This window comes from Bos taurus, chromosome 8 (assembly GCF_002263795.3).
Source record: "Bos taurus isolate L1 Dominette 01449 registration number 42190680 breed Hereford chromosome 8, ARS-UCD2.0, whole genome shotgun sequence".
Lineage (NCBI taxonomy): Eukaryota > Metazoa > Chordata > Mammalia > Artiodactyla > Bovidae > Bos > Bos taurus.
In genome coordinates this window covers 5743422-5760520 of record NC_037335.1, presented here as the reverse complement: position 1 = coordinate 5760520, position 17099 = coordinate 5743422, and positions in this window count along the sequence as shown.

Genomic DNA, 17099 nt, shown 5'->3' with positions numbered 1-17099 from the left:
ACCTAATCACCCTTGAAAAATAAAAAGCAGAACCCCTCCGAGTTCCGGTCAGCCACGAGCTCCCAGAGACCGAAGGCGCGCGCTCGGCCGAGAGCGCCCCGGGAAAGTGGCGCTTCGAACTCGTGAGCGCGCGCACGAGTGTCTGGGTACGTGTCTGTGTGCTCGCGCGTGTGAATGTACGTGTGTACGCCTGCCTGTGGAGGGCGGTGTGGAAGGTTGGGAGTGGCTGGTACGAAAGCTGCACCTTTGCTAATGGTAGCGCGTCATTTATCAGTACGTATATCCTGTTCAATCCCATTGTTTAAACAAAAATAGAAAGCAGTAGGGTTTTTTTGAAAGCTCTTTTATATTTGCTGAGTAAACTGAGTGATAGATGAGTTTTTAAAAATGTAAACTGTCATCTACCCTGATATTCATAGCCATCCAGTCCATCTGTGCACTTCCGCTCTAAGAAACAGCAAAGGAAGAAAAACTTTAAATAAATGTAGTGGGCAAAAGATGCTGAATGGTGAGTGTTGTGTTTTCTTTTCAAGCTGCACCGTCCAGTAGGGTGTCTGCTTGCCTTATGTGGATATCGAGCACTTTAAATGTGGTTAATTGTGAATGAAAAACTGAATTGTTCATTTTAATTCATTAAAAAATCTTAAACTGATTTCATTTATTGGAAAACTTCTAAATATGTTTGGAACAATCTATTTTTTCGACTTAAGTGTTAAGTCTAAACTTAAAACCTGAACTGAGATATGCCAGTATATATAAACTACCAGCAGGATTTCAAAGACTTAGTAACATTTTTCTTAAGAATATTACTTTAGTAATTTTTTTACATTAATTACAAGTTCAAATTATATTTTCACTATACTAGGTTAAATAAAATATAACATTAAAGTTGACCTGTTTCAACTTTGCAAAATATGCCTACTGTAACATTTAAAACTACACATATAGCTCACATTATGTTTGTATTAGATATTGTTGGCTTAAAGTATTAAAATGAAGAGTAATATTTCTTATTGTTTATGGATATAGTTTCTTAAATAATAAAAATGAGAATATATGGACAGGATGGACCAACTTCAGGGTGGTGGTCATGTTAGGAGAGAGGCCATGGATGTTATGTGGGAATGGCTGAAAGGTGGTTTCCATTTACAATCTAAAGTAAACATATTAGGATGTTAGATTTTCTTATTTTGGGTACTTTTATATATAATTTAAAATAATTTATAATACTGTGTGGTTCTTGCCCAAAAGTTTATAACCTATCTTCTTCAAATATAATCAAATCATATGATTATACAGTGGAAGTGAGAAATAGATTTAAGGGACTAGATCTGATAGATACAGTACCTGATGAACTATGGACGGAGGTTCATGACATTGTACAGGAGACAAGGATCAAGACCATCCCCATGGAAAATAAATGCAAAAAAGCAAAATGGCTGTCTGAGGAGGCCTTACAAATAGCTGTGAAAAGAAGAGAAGCGAAAAGCAAAGAGCAAAGATATAAGCATCTGAATGCAGATGCTTATATGCTCCAAAGGCGAGCAAGGAGAGATAAGAAAGCCTTCCTCAGCGATCAAGGCAAAGAAATAGAGGAAAACAACAGAATGGGAAAGACTAGAGATCTCGTCAAGAAAATTAGAGATACCAAGGAAACATTTCATGCAAAGATGGGCTCGATAAAGGACAGAAATGGTATGCACCTAAGAGAAGCAGAAGATATTAAGAAGAGATGGCAAGAATACACAGACGAACTATACAAAAAAGATCTTCACAACCAAGATAATCATGATGGTGTGATCACTCACCTACAGCCAGACATCCTGGAATGTGAAGTCAAGTGGGCCTTAGAAAGCATCACTACGAACAAAGCTAGTGGAGGTGATGGAATTCCAGTTGAGCTATTTCAAATCCTAAAAGATGATGCTGTGAAAGTGCTGCACTCAACATGCCAGCAAATTTGGAAAACTCAGCAGCGGCCACAGAACTGGAAGAGGTCAGTTTTCATTCTAATCCCAAAGAAAGGCAATGCCAAAGAATGCTCAAACTGCCACACAATTGTACTCATCTCACACGCTAGTAAAGTAATGCTCAAAATTCTCCACTCCAGGCTTCAGCAATATGTGAACCATGAACTTCCAGATGTTCAAGCTGGTTTTAGAAAAGGCAGAGGAACCAGAGATCAAATTGCCAACATCTGCTGGATCATGGAATAAGCAAGAGAGTTCCAGAAAAACATCTATTTCTGCCTTATTGACTATGCCAAAGCCTTTGACTGTGTGGATCACAATAAACTGTGGAAAATTCTTCAAGAGATGGGAATACCAGACCACTTGACCTGCCTCTGAGAAACCTATATGCAGGTCAGGAAGCAAGAGTTAGAACTGGACATGGAACAACAGACTGGTTCCAAATAGGAAAAGGAGTACGTCAAGGCTGTATATTGTCACCCTGCTTATTTAACCTCTAAGCAGAGTACATCATGAGAAACGCTAGGCTGGAAGAAGCACAAGCTGGAATCAAGATTGCCGGGAGAAATATCAATAACCTCAGATATGCAGATGACACCACCCTTATGGCAGAAAGTGAAGAGGACCTAAAAAGCCTCTTGATGAAAGTGAAAGAGGAGAATGAAAAAGTTGGCTTAAAGCTCAACATTCAGAAAACGAAGATCATTGCATCTGGTCCCATCACTTCATGGGAAATAGATGGGGAAACAATGTCAGACTTTATTTTTGGGGGCTCCAAAATAATTGCAGATGGTGATTGCAGCCATGAAATTACAAGACGCTTACTCCTTGGAAGCAAAGTTATGACCAACCTGCTGCTGCTGCTGCTGCTAAGTCACTTCAGTCGTGTCCGACTCTGTGACCCCATAGACGGCAGCCCACCAGGCTCCCCCGTCCCTGGGATTCTCCAGGCAAGAACACTGGAGTGGGTTGCCATTTCCTTCTCCAATGCATGAAAGGGAAAAGTGAAAGTGAAGTTGTTCAGTCATGTCCGACTCTTCGTGACCCCATGGTCTGCAGCCTACCAGGCTCCTCCGTCCATGGGATTTTCCAGGCAAGAGTACTGGAGTGGGGTGCCATTGCCCTCTCCAATCACCAACCTAGATAGCATATTAAAGAGCAGAGACGTTACTTTGCCAACAAAGGTCCGTCTAGTCAAGGCTATGGTTTTTCTAGTAGTCATATATGGATGTGAGAGTTGGACTGTGAAGAAAGCTGAGCACCGAAGAATTGATGCTTTTGAACTGTGGTGTTGGAGAAGACTCTTGAGAGTCCCCTGGACTGCAAGGAAACCCAACCAGTCTATTCTAAAGGAAATCAGTCCTGGGTGTTCATTGGAAGGACTGATGCTGAAGCTGAAACTCCAATACTTTGGCCACCTCATGCGAAGAGTTGACTCATTGGAAAAGACCCTAATGCTGGGAGGGATTGGGGGCAGGAGAAGGGGACGACAGAGGATGAGATGGCTGGATGGCATCACCGATTCGATGGACATGAGTTTGAGTGGACTCCGGGAGTTGATGATGGACAGGGAGGCCTGGCGTGCTGCAATTCATGGAGTCGCAAAGAGTTGGACACGACTGAGCCACTGAACTTAACTGAAAGTGATAAACTGACTGTGCCTCCTTTACAGACAATGCAATGTTTTTAAAAGTTCCAATCAAATACTCATTTATTGGCACGCCAGGATCTTTTCTGGGCCCTTGGGATAGGAAAATAATTGAGAAAGGGTCCTAATCATTTTGGGTCTCAGTCTAAATGGGGAGACAGGTACCTTAACAAGCACATGATACTTGTTGCTGTAAACGAACGTTTGTGTCCCCCACAAAATTTTTATGTTGAAACCAAATCCTTAATGTGATGAGATTTGAAGGTCAGGTCTTTAGGAGGTGATTAGGCCATAAGAATGGAGCCCCTAGGAGTGGGATTAGTGCCCTAGAAAAGAGGCTCTAGAGAGCAACCTCACTCCTTCTGCCATCCATGTGAGAAGATTGCCATCTAGTAACCAGAAAGTGGACACTCACCAGCCATGAATCTATCAGCACCTTGATCTTGGACTTTCCACCCTCCAGAACTGGAAGAAATAAATTTTGTTTATAAGCGCCCCCTGCCTACTGCCCCACCACCAGCCAACGGTATTTTTTATAGTAGCCTAGACAAACTAGCAGAGAAGGCAATGGCAACCCACTCCAGTACTCTTGCCTGGAAAATCCCATGGACGGAGGAGCCTGGTGGGCTGCAGTCCATGGGGTTGCTAAGAGTTGGACACGACTGATTGACTTCACTTTCACTTTTCCCTTTCATGCATTGGAGAAGGAAATGGCAACCCACTCCAGTGTTCTTGCCTGGAGAATCCCAGGGACGGGGGAGCCTGGTGGGCTCCCATCTATGGGGTCGCACAGGGTCAGACACAACTGAAGCGACTTAGCAGCAGCAGCAGACAAACTCAGGCTTCCCTGGCAGCTCAGCTAGTAAAGAATCCACCTGCAATGCAGGAGACCCTGGTTTGATTCCTGGGTCAGGAATTTCCCCTGGAGAAGGGATAGGCTACCCACTCCAGTATTCTTGGGCTTCCCTGGTGGTTCAGACAGTAAAGCATCTGTCTGCAATGTGGGAGACCTGAGTTCAATATCTGGGTTGGGAAGATCCCCTGGAGGAGGGCGTGACAACCCACTCCAGTATTCTTGCCTGGAGAATCCCCATGGACAGAGGAGCCTGGCGGGCTACTGTCCATGGGGTTGCAGAGAGTCGGGCATGACTGAGTGACTAAGCACACAAACAGACTAAGACACATCCCTCAATAAAATTAAAGGAAAAGTATAGACTTAGCATACAGGAGGAAATGATTCACCTCTGGCAAGTAGAAAATGTTCCTGGAGTAGATGACATGTAAATTCACCATCCCTGATTTAAAGTATCTCTTTAGTGTATCTGTTGTCCCTACAAAGAAATTTTCTTAACGACCATGGTTCATTGTTTATTTCTACAACTTCTCATATTCAGCAGGAGGCATAATCCAAGTCAAGGTTGGAATCGTGTTTTGGGGAGCTTCAAGTCCATCGGATCCCAATGAGTCAGACACGACTTAGCAACTGAACTTCAACAAAGTTTATATAATCTGAGGGACGTTTAAGAAAAAACATACAGAATTATGAATGCAAAATTAGATACGAGCCTTGTCCAGGTGAGGGACTCTGAACCTTATATCCGTTTGCTTCATGGTAAATCTTCCTCACAACAGACAAAAAAGAAATATAAATTAAACCTAAATAATAAGCCTATTTTTGACATCATCAAAATATTCTTTGCTTTCTGAAAGGGTCCAAAATATTCTTTAAAAAGAATTTTTCCCTGCCTTTCTTCCCTCTAAGGCTTTTAATATGATTGAATTTTTTCTAGCTTTACTGCAAAGTAAGCAATTCCATAATTTCAAAAATATGCAAATTGGTCCTTAATCCTCACATGAACATGATTGTAAGTTCTAATGACACAAAAAGATTCAGTATGAAAAACCAAAGCCCATTTCCCCTCATCTCTCCAAATCCATGTCCCTAAAAGCAACTAATGTTAATTTCCTGTGTTTCCTTCTAAGAAAACAATTATGTGTATATAGCATAAATTGGCTTCCCTGGTGGCTCAGAGGGTAAAGAATCTGCATGAAATGTAGGAGACCCAGGTTCAGTCCCTGGCTTGAGAAGATCCCCTGGAGAAGGCAATGGCTACCCACTCCAGTTTTCTTGCCTCAAGAATTCCATGGACAAAGGAGCCTGGTGGGCTACAGTCCATGGGATGGCAATGAGTTGGACATGACTGAGCAACTAACATACCAGTATAAACATCTTTATAGAGGAATAATTTTACTTTATTGCAACTAAGATCATGCTGTTTTATTCCATGCTTTGTCCTAGTTTAAATTACAATAAGCACAACAAAAAAGTGCACACCACATAAATGCCCAGTTTAAGCAGTTGTGGTAAAATAACCATCCATGTAACTGCAACCCAGCTCAAGAAATAGAACACTGTCAACAGGGCCAACGCTCAGAAGACTCAGGGCCACCGCCTTACTCTCTCCACTCTGCTTGTAGCTCAGTGATCACCAGGATGAAATTCTTAACCGCTTTTCTTTGAATTTGTGGGTTCTATCGGCTCTCCTCACCCATCTCTGCTCTGCCTTAGCACCGAGAGCTGATGGCAGGGAGTGACTGCTGGCGTGGGCAGTCCCTCCCTCTCCTTGCCAGCAAGCTGAGTGGGGAATCAGGCCCCTGTAAGAGTCTGCCTTTGACCAATAAGAACCACTGTACCCAAGGGAGAGCAACATTAAATAGCAGATTAGAAACACACTGTAGCAGGTCCAGAGACAGACCAAGGGACAAAGGAAAAGATTTTTGCAGGCGGCACCACCAGTGCAGCCGACCCTGACTGACTGTTGGCACCCTACGTGCTCCTTTTCCGTCATAATCATCTCCAGGCCATCAGCAGCTATGCTGACTTAGGATGGTCACTGCCTCCTTTTTCTTTATAGTTTTATGGCACAGTTACGAACTCTAAAAAGACTTTTTAGTTGCCTGGTTTTGAACTTAAGGAAAGTGGAATCGCATACTTCGTTACTGTTTTCTCTGACTTCACTGATTTGAAGATCTGCTTGTACCTCGCTTAACTAGCTCTTTTCATTGTGGATGAATAAAATACACTATTTAACCCATCCTATTGTTGATGGACATAGGAGTTGGTTCCAGTTTGAGGCCATGATCATTCTTGTGCATGTGCTCTGGTACATCTGTGATTGCAGTTTAACAGGACAGGTATTGATGAACAGAACTGCTGAATCATGTCTGGTAATTCTAAATCCTCTAAAATTTAATGAGGTTTGCTTCTTAACCAAGAATATGGTTACTTTTTAAAAATATTCTGTATGTAGTTAAAAACAATTTATTTTCTGTGTTAGGTTAGTGTTCTATTTATGCCCATTGGGTACTATTAAATGGATTAATAACTCATATATCCTTAGAGACTTTTTTGTCTGTTTGTTCCACTAAGTAAAAATATCCCACTTAGTTTGATTTCTCTCTTTAGTTCTATCAATTCTTGCTTTATGTACATTAAGACTATATTATTAACACATATTAAAAACTGTTATGTAAACCCAGAGCTGAACATTTTAGCATTCTGTAGTGACCTTCTGATCTTAGCTTTAATTGTTTTGTCTGGTTGCTATCAATATATCAACAGTTATAGCACCTGTCTTTTATTTGGTGTTGGCATATTTTTCCAGCTTTTTATGTTCAGCCTTTCTGTATCCTAATGTCTTAGATGTGTTTCTAGAACATGTGGTTTAGCATGTTTTCTTTTTAAATCTAGCCTGATAATCTTTGCATTTTAACTAGGGCATTTAGTCCATTTGCTGCTGCTAAGTCATTTCAGTCGTGTCCGACTCTGTGCGACCCCATAGACGGCAGCCCACCAGGCCCCACCGTCCCTGGGATTCTCCAGGCAAGAACACTGGAGTGGGTTGCCATTTCCTTCTCCAATGCATGAAAGTGGAAAGTGAAAGTGAAGTCGCTCAGTCGTGTCCGACTCTTAGAGACCCCATGGACTGCAGCCTACCAGGCTCCTCCATCCATGGAATTTTCCAGGGCAGACTACTGGAGTGGGTTGCCATTGCCTTCTCCATTAGTCCATTTAGAGTTATGTAATTACTAATATATTTTAATATATTTAAATCCAACTATACTAATTCTTCACTTTTTGTGCTTTATATTTGTTTTGCCTACTCTATGTTCTTTTTTTGCTTTCTTTTGGATTATTTTTTATAGTCCCATTAGTTAGTTTGGAAATTATATACTTTGTTTCTATTCTTTTAACACTGAAACTTACGTCTTCTTCACATTTTTTAGCCTAGTATAAATCTTTACTTTGCCCTCTTTCATTTGGGATTTTTTTTTTTCTAGCGTCTTTTGAAAGCTTTTTTCTGTCTTTGATCTTCTAGTTTCATTTAAAGTAAAATGCCTTTTATTTTTTAAATTCTTACTTGGACTTTATTGGTTTCTTAAATTAATAGAGTAACATCTTTAATCAATTTTTAAAAATTTTTCAGCCATTATTTCTTCACATATCACCTGGTGCTACAGTCCATGGGGTGGCAGAGTAAGACACAACTTGGTGACTGAACAATGAGAACAATCATCTGGGACCTTACTGTCTCATTCATTTCTGGGGCTCCAATTCCATATATATTAGACCATTCCAGTGTTTCCTCCTTGTCTCCTGCTCTATCTTCAGTATTTTTTTATTTTTAATTTGTCTCTCCTTTCTTCATTTGGCATGTTTTGTAAACCTACCTTCCTACTCATTGTCTCTTTAGGTGTGCCTAATCAGCTCTAAAATTTACCCAGAGTTTTAATCCTTTTAATTGTTCTGTTTTCTAGTTATATAATTCCAGTTTGGTTATTTTTCAAATCTTAGAAGTCACTTTTTATGGTTTCCAGTTTTTTGACAAGATTTATAAGCTTGACTTTTTTCTCATGAATAGAACAAGCATAGTGATACAAAGACTAGGCTTGATATTAAGTTTTTCTTTTGTCTGTGGTTTCTGTTGGTGCTGGCTGATTATGACTATCCTTTCATCCCATCATCTTGGATTATTTGCTATTCATTTTATTTGGAAAAGTAATTATGGAAATAATTTAAGGCACTGGATCATGTTGCATTCTTCCAAATAGGAGTTTCATTGCCTTCTTTCAGGTCCTAAGGGTGCTAATAGTCCTAAGCCAATACTTGAGGATTTCTAAGCCAAAATAATGATCCTGGTCCACATCTCCACTTTGGGGTTATGCTTCTTGGGGTCCTGTCAGACTGGGGGATGTTTCACTAGGGTTACCATCTTTAATGTGTATTGGACTCCAAGCCTAGACCCAAATGACTGACAAATGCTCAGCTTTTTTTCTCACCTCTTTTCTTAAGTTGCCTGGTTATAACTAGTACCGTCTTATGTTAAAAACAACATCTGCAATCTAATACTGTTCAGAGTCTAACATCTTGGTTAGTCTATCTCTGCTGCTTCCATGATTTTCTTCTCACCAGAATGTGAGGTGTACAAAAAGCAGAGATAATTCCCAGGTAATGCAGGAGCTTGCTCTACAAATAAACTATTTGTGGCTGACTACCAAGATGGAATAGTATTAATCTTCAAAAATAAGTTGAATATAGCTTTAAATCCCCAGGATAAACCAAGAATTCTCAGGACATCTCTTCATCCATAATCCAACTGGATTATGATAAGATCCAATAAGACCCTCGCAACATTCCTGCACTATGGTCTAATCATCTGGGTCCAGGAGGAACATTTTACTAACAATTCTCTTTTTAGTATATCAAAATAAAATGCTGCTTCTCTCTGAGGCTATTTAACTTAAAAATTTTATCTACACTGTAGGCCTCATATGATTTTCCATTAAACTACTTTGTCATATTATATTCTAGACAATAGGTTTAGTGTCATAGCTGGAGTGAACATCCATATGTGCATACGTGCTAAGTCACTTCAGTTGTGTCCGACTCTGTGTGACCCTACAGATTGTAGCCTGCCAGACTGCTCTGTCCATGGGATTCTGCAGCAAGAATACTGGAGTGGGTTGCTGTGCCTTCCTCAAGGGGATCTTCCCAACACAGGGAATGAACCTGCACCTCTTATATCTCCTGCATTGGCAGGTGAGTTCTTTACCACTAGTGTTACCTGGGAAGCCCAAACATCTATATAACTGGCTCTAATTAGGCTGATGATAACTAGAACATTCTTGTTCATTATCTAAAGCCAATAATTATAGTACTTTCAGAGACTTTCTTCGTTTAAGAACATGGGAGAAAATTATATAATCATTCTGTAAGAGCATGGAGTCTGTTTAGTTCTGAAACTTTTTTCATTTCCTGAAATCTATCCATAGCAACATGGAAATGAAAATAAATTCACACGAAACAATTTTCAGCAAACAGCTGACTAACAAAACCCCAACACTCCAAATTACATGTGAATACTGTAGTAGGCAACTGAGACCAGAAGCAGTACAAGTGTATGTAGGAACTCAAGAGGACATTTTGGGAAAGAATTGAGCTTGAATAGGGTTCAAACATCCAAGAGGGTGAGACAGGACAGAAAGTTACTAATCAGAGATAGCAGATCTTAGAAAATACCAGTAAAATACCTTTCTAAAAGCAATATTATTATTTTGGAAAGCAAAGCCTTGGTCCCTGAAGCCTGTGAATAAATCAGGAAGTTGAGAACTCTGTGCAGAAGCTCTTCAGAGCCAGGTTAGGTACTGAGAGGCAGAGGAAATGTAACTTCGTAAAGCTGCCATATTTTAGGGAAGTCATTTGCTATAGCAAAGGAGGAGAAAGCCCACCAGAGATTAGTTCTGTAAGGCTATTGTGGCCCTTCTTTCTACCTCCTGATGATAGTCTAGGAAAATTAAAATATAAGGATTGTTAAAGTCATATGCATAATAGTTACTGAAAGCTACAGTAAGAAAACACAATTTTCTTACAGAAGATGAAAATTTACCATAAAACAAATGGAATTATAATTTCAATATGAATCTGAAAAGCTTAACAAAACAATCATAGCTGTGAAGTAAAATCACAAAGAAATAATAAGCATAAGACTCAGGTAGCTGGGAGCCAGACAATAGGTTATTAATGTCTATATTTTATGAGAATATAATCAGAGAATTGAGTGTTTTGACATCTTGGAGATGTGTAGTAAAGAATTAACCTTACTGGTTTGGTCTTTGCCCTCATGTCCTGGGAGGTAATTTCTAAGAAGAGTAGCTTTGTTTACCTGGGGCCCTGGGCCACGTGGTATCCTTTCTACCTCCAGAGGGCCTGGAGACTAAAAAACCAGCCATGAGGGCTGTCAACCATGTCCATATAACTGAGCCCCAGTGAAAACTCTGGAAACCAAGACTCAGATAAGCTCCCCTAGATGGCAGTATTCTGTGTGTGTCATTGCGCATTGTTTCTGGGACAGTAATGCTGTCCATGACTCCACTGGGACAGGCCAACTAGAAGCTGGACATTTGGATTTCTGGCCTCTGTCTGTGTACCAATTCTCTTGGCTGATTTTAGTTTCCTTTTGCTGTAATAAACCATAACTGTGAATATAACTGTTTTCAGTAAATTCTCTGCATCCTTCAAATATATCATCAACCAGAACAAAGGTCTTGGGAACCCTGAACTCTGAAGCTGGTGTCAGAAGTGAGGGTGGTCTCCTATGGACCACTTCCCTAACTTTGCAGGAAGTTTTTGAAGTTTGGCCACAAAAGAATGTATAATCAGGTTTGTAAGTCACGCCTACTGATGATAGTCTGGCCTTTCCCATTATCTCAGGCTGCTTTCTTGCTCCCAGGATCAGCATCTTTGCCCTAGGGCTGTCTTCTGAGAATGAAGACAACACTGTCAGAGCATTTCGGAAAAAGGGCCTGGCTCTCCTCTCAGCAGGTCTCACCTAATGACTGACAGGATCGGTTGTAACAGATATCCTAGCTCTCTTGCCCCTCAGGTGGGTAACTTTGAGGCCTGGGTTTCATACTAATTCCCAGTTTTCCCATGGGATTACTCCAGGCAGTACCAGTGGTAGCCAGCCGGCTTGATAAGGCACCCTTTATTTACTGCCTTCCCTTCTTTGTCTGACTTCCCCACCTCTGACTGGTGTTTCCTGAATCCTCCAGATAAACTACCTGCACTCAAATCCTTGTCTCGGGATTATAGAGGGCATTTCCACAAGGCTATTTCCCTAAAATCCGCCCAGGAGCTAAAGTACTTGGTCCAGTGGGTGAGCACAGGATTCAAGCCAAGCCAGCTGGAATCCTTCCCAGGGATTTTGTTCAATCTGAAATAGGGAGATGGGAGCTCTTTTTCCTCTTTGCTTGTTTCTCCTCCCTCTCAATGTATTTCCAGTAGAACCTAGGACAAAGTAGGAACTTGCTAAATATTTGCAGAATATTTAATGCATACAAGTCCTACAATTTTTTTGCTGCCAAAAGATATCAATAATCAGGCATTAATTTAAAATGTGTGAAATACTCTTATTACAGTATACCACAGTGCCATAGGACTTCCCTGGTGGCTCAGATGGTAAAGCAGGAGACCCGGGTTCAATCCCTGGGTCGGGAAGATCCCCTGGAGAAGGAAATGGCAATCCACTCCAGTAATATTGCCTGGAAAATACCACGGACAGAGGAGTCTGGTAGGCTACAGTCCATAGGGTTGCAAAGAGTCAGAGACGCCTGAGCGACTTCACTTTCTTTCTTTCACAGTGCCATAGCACACTGCAGTACTTAATTGAGCATAGGCTCAGGAACCAGACTGCTTGAGACTCAAGCTCAGCCACTTGCCAGTTGTTTGACTGTGTAGGTTATTTGTTTAGTCTCTCAGCTTCTTTCTCTAGCCTCTCCTCTGGACTGCAAGGGTTCTGGAACCCTGAACACGTCCTAGACTCACATGCCAGGACGTCTCCAGTTGGGTTCTGCTGACGGGAGCTCAGTAGTCAGGAGGAGGGTGGAAGGTGCTCTTCCTCTCCTGGGGCTCCAGTAGCCTCAGCAGCGCTGTGCTCCTCTGTGCTGGCTCCAGGAACAGGGGGCCCGGAAAGCTGCTGGCTTCCTGTAAAGCAGCTAGCAGACATCATCCTAATAATCCAACAGTTCACTTCTAAAAATCTGAGGAGCACACATTTGTGGGTTTTGGATAACACAGCTTTCTCTTCTGTTTCCCCAGGGCAGGGATGCTAGGTGTTCTTGCAGCACCCTCCGGAGAGCAACACTCTCTCCCTTTTGGTCCTGCAGTCCTTCTGTCAGGATTCCCTCAAAACAAAGGGGGTAACATCCCTTCTGAAATGTCCAAAGTGGCTTTTCTCTTCCTGACTGAATACGAACTGATACTGTGACCTAGGGCAACTAACTTACTCTTTTTGCCTCAGTGACTTCCTCTGTAACGTGAAGATAACAGTAGTATTTCTCTCTCATTGGCATTATTAGGATTAACTATTTTTAGAGCACTTAGAACAGTGGCTGGCATAAAGCAGACATAATGTTTGTTAAATGGCATCGCGTATCACATTCTCTTGTTAAATACATATGACATTAGCCATGAATGTTATAAGTCCAACACCCCCAGCACACATCTGTCACTATGTACAACCTGCCCCATGGTCTGCCCTTATCATTACTGCTTGTTGCAGTCACCTCTCTACCTGTCTTGTCTTCTCCTTTGCTCTTGTGTCATAAATCAGCATGTATGTTTTCAGTGTTTTTTTCTCACCTGCTTTAGACATAATATAGGCATCCAGAGGCACGGAGCTTTAAGGTTTCCCTGAAGATGTTGCAGGGGTGGGAGGGGGGGTGCAGGCTGGGCAGCAGCACCGGCACTGGAGGACAAGCATTAGAAGCTAACATGAATCCAGGCTGTTGAGAGTAGAGTGCTACAGGGATTTTGTGCAGGAGAAAGGCTTGAGAAATACAGATTCTTTGGGTTAAATCTTATCCATGTTAAGATCATTTTACATTTGTATGGAATTATCCCACTGACTTCTGTTTTTGATTTTTGAGCATAGACTTGCTTTTGATTTCCTACTCAGCAGAGAGAACACACTCAGATTCTAGGTTACATTTAATCCATTCCCAAGATCCTTGAAACCTCCTCACCCTCCCACTCCTGGAACCACCCCCCTCCAAAAAAAGACACCCCCCCCCACACACACATAATGTGGGAATGAGAAAGGTCTTGAGGTTACTGAACAGACAAAATACTGCTGTGTCTGTACAAAGGTGGGATCATTGTCCAGAGAACTGGTTATAGAAATTCCTAGAATGACAAAGTTTTCCACAAAGTAAGATCAGTTTAACTTTCATTTCAGCTTGTCCTACTAGGCAAAGAATAACTCTTTCTTCTTTACTAATTAGTCCAATCTTCAACTATGGGTAATTTTTTTTAGTCTAATTAGAATTCTAGGCTTTGAATTTAGATGGGTGTTTTTTAAAGTGTATCTGAAAAATCTCATATTGTTTGCAAACATATTTTTAAATACCATCAAATTACTAAGCATAGTAAATTATTTAGAGGGCAAAGTTGTATGTCACTCCTATGAGTATTTACACCAGAATTTACAATTTTTATCATTACCAAACTTTAAATTGTCATTGGCTAGATACAAGATCTGCATACTATTAATATATCAAAAATTGACTTTCACTGGAAATACCTACAAAAAAGTAGACAAAAAATTTTTTAGAAGATACAAAAGAGTTCTTTTCCTACTGTATGAAAGCAATATATATTCGGTTAAATATGAGCCAAATGAACAATGCTATTACCCAATTCAATAACTGCTGACTCTCTTCACTGCTCTTTTCTAAAATAGAAGAATAGTAGTCATTTCCTCTCAAATGATCCCTCTGTTTTCATACTGTATTTTGCAGTTCTCATTGTTAAAGTTTAAATTGTTCTTGACTATTTTGGATTCAGTACTCTGCAAGTGGAAAAAATAAAATCATTGGTTTTTGAGGGAAAAAAACTTTACTGAGGCATATTTTACATATCACAAATTTATCCACTCAAGTGTACACTTCGAAGATTTTTAGTTAATTTATACAGTTGTGAAACTATCACCATAATTCAGTTTCAGAATATTTCCATCTTCTGAAAAAAGCTTTGTGCCTCTCTGCTGTCAAACTGGTTTCTACATTCAGCCCTAGGGCAACCACTCTTCTGCTTTCTGTGCCTTTTCTAGAAATTTCACAAAGACACAATCATACAATATGTTGTCTTTTGTGTCTTGCTTGCCTTAGTATAAAGTTTTTAAGGGTTCATCCATGTTATACCTTGTATTAGTGTCTGTCCGTTTTCCCCTTGATTCCTTTTTATTGATGAAGAATTCCAGTATATAGATATACCACCTTTTTGTTTATTCGTTCATCAGTTTGTGGACATTGGGATTGTTTCTAGTTTTTGGCTGTTATAAGAAAAGCTGCTATAAACATTCAAATACAAGTTATTTCTGTGGATATAGGTTTTCTTTCCTCTTGAGTAGATCCTAGGAGTGGAATTGCCACATAAATATAGGTGCAAATTTTGAGAAACTGCTAAATGGTTTTCCATAGTGACTGTATCTATCAGTACCTTGATGCATCAGTGTTCCAATTTTTCCATATCTTCACCCACACTTGCTATTTCCTGCCTTTTCGACTATAGGCACCCCAGTAGGTGTGAAGTAGTATTTTACTGTAGGTTTAATTTGCATTTTCCTGATGATTAATGATGTAAAACACATTTTCATATGCTTAGTAGCCATTAGTCATTGGCTTTTTAGCATAGACTTATTCAAGACCTGGTATCCTACATACAGGAGGATGATTTTTTGCACATGTACATATCTATGTATATACATATGTAAATATATATACATATATCCCTATATATGTATATGTGTGTGCATATATATACATATATATCGCTATGTAGGGACTCCTAGGTGCTTCACTGGTAAAAAATCCACCTGCCAATGTAGGAGACTCGAGTTTGATCCCTGGGTCAGGAAGATGTCCTAGAGAAGGAAATAGCAACCCACTGCTGTATTCTTGCCTGAAAAATTCCATGGACAGTGGAGCCTGGTTGGCTACAGTCTGCAGGGCCACAAAGACTCAGACACAACTAACCGAGCATGAGAAATATCTTTGTAACTAGGACCCCAACCAAAGTACAGCATGCTAGGCATATTACAGCTTAATACAAATGATTACTTTTATCATTTTCTGAACAACAGACTGAAGATCCTTACTATTTAACTCCATTTATTTGTGCTATCTCTTTTTACAGTCTACTTCTGTGCTGTGCTGTGCTTATTCGCTCAGTCATATCCAACTCTTTTCGACCCCATGGATGGCAGTCCACCAGGATCCTCTGTCCAAGGGGATTCTCTGGGCAAGAATACTGGAGTGGGTTGCCATGCCCTCCTCCAGGGGATCTTCTCAATCCAGGGATCGAACGCAGGTCTCCTGTATCGCAGGAGGGATTTTTACCCACTGAGCCACCAGGGAAGCCCAGAGTCTACTTCTACATGCTATAAAAACTCACAGTTCAGTTCAGTCGCTCAGTCGTGTCCAGCTCTTTGTGACCCCCTGAACTGCAGCATGCCAGGCTCCCCTGTCCATCACCAACTACCGGAGCCTACTCAAACTCATCTCCATAGTCGGTGATGCCATCCAACCATCTCATCCTTGGTCGTCCCCTTCTCCTCCTGCCTTCAATCTTTCCCAGCATCAGGGTCTTTTCAAATGAGTCAGCTCTTCGCATCAGGTGGCCAAAGTATTGGAGTTTCAGTTTCAGCATCATTCCTTCCAATGAATATTCAGGACTGATATCCTTTAGGATGGACTGGTTGGATCTCCTTGAAGTCCAAGGGACTCTCAAGAGTCTTCTCCAACACCATAGTTCCAAAGCATCAATTCTTTGCTGCTCCAACTTTCACATCCATACATGACTACTGTATGTAGTCTACATACATACATAGCCTTGACTAGATGGACCTTTGTTGGCAAAGTAATGTCTCTGCTTTTTAATATGCTGTCTAGGTTGGTCATAGATTTTCCTCCAAGGAGCATGCATCTTTTAATTGCCTGGCTGCAGTGACCATCTGCAGTGATTTTGGAGCCCAAGAAAATAAAGCCTGCTACTGTTTCCCCATCTATTTGCCATGAAGTAATGGGACCAGATGCCATGATCTTCAGTCAGTTCAGTTCAGTTCAGTCGCTCAGTTGTGTCCGACTCTTTGCGACCCCATGAATCGCAGCACGCCAGGCCTCCTTGTCCATCACCAACTCCCAGAGTTCACTCAGACTCACGTCCAACGAGTCAGATCCAACCATCTCATCCTCTGTCATCCCCTTCTCCTCCTGCCCCCAATCCCTCCCAGCATCAGAGTCTTTTCCAATGAGTCAACTCTTCACATGAGGTGGCCAAAGTACTGGAGTTTCAGCTTTAGCATCATTCCTTCCATGATCTAGATTTCTGAATTTTTAAGCCAACTTTTTCACTCTCCTCTTTC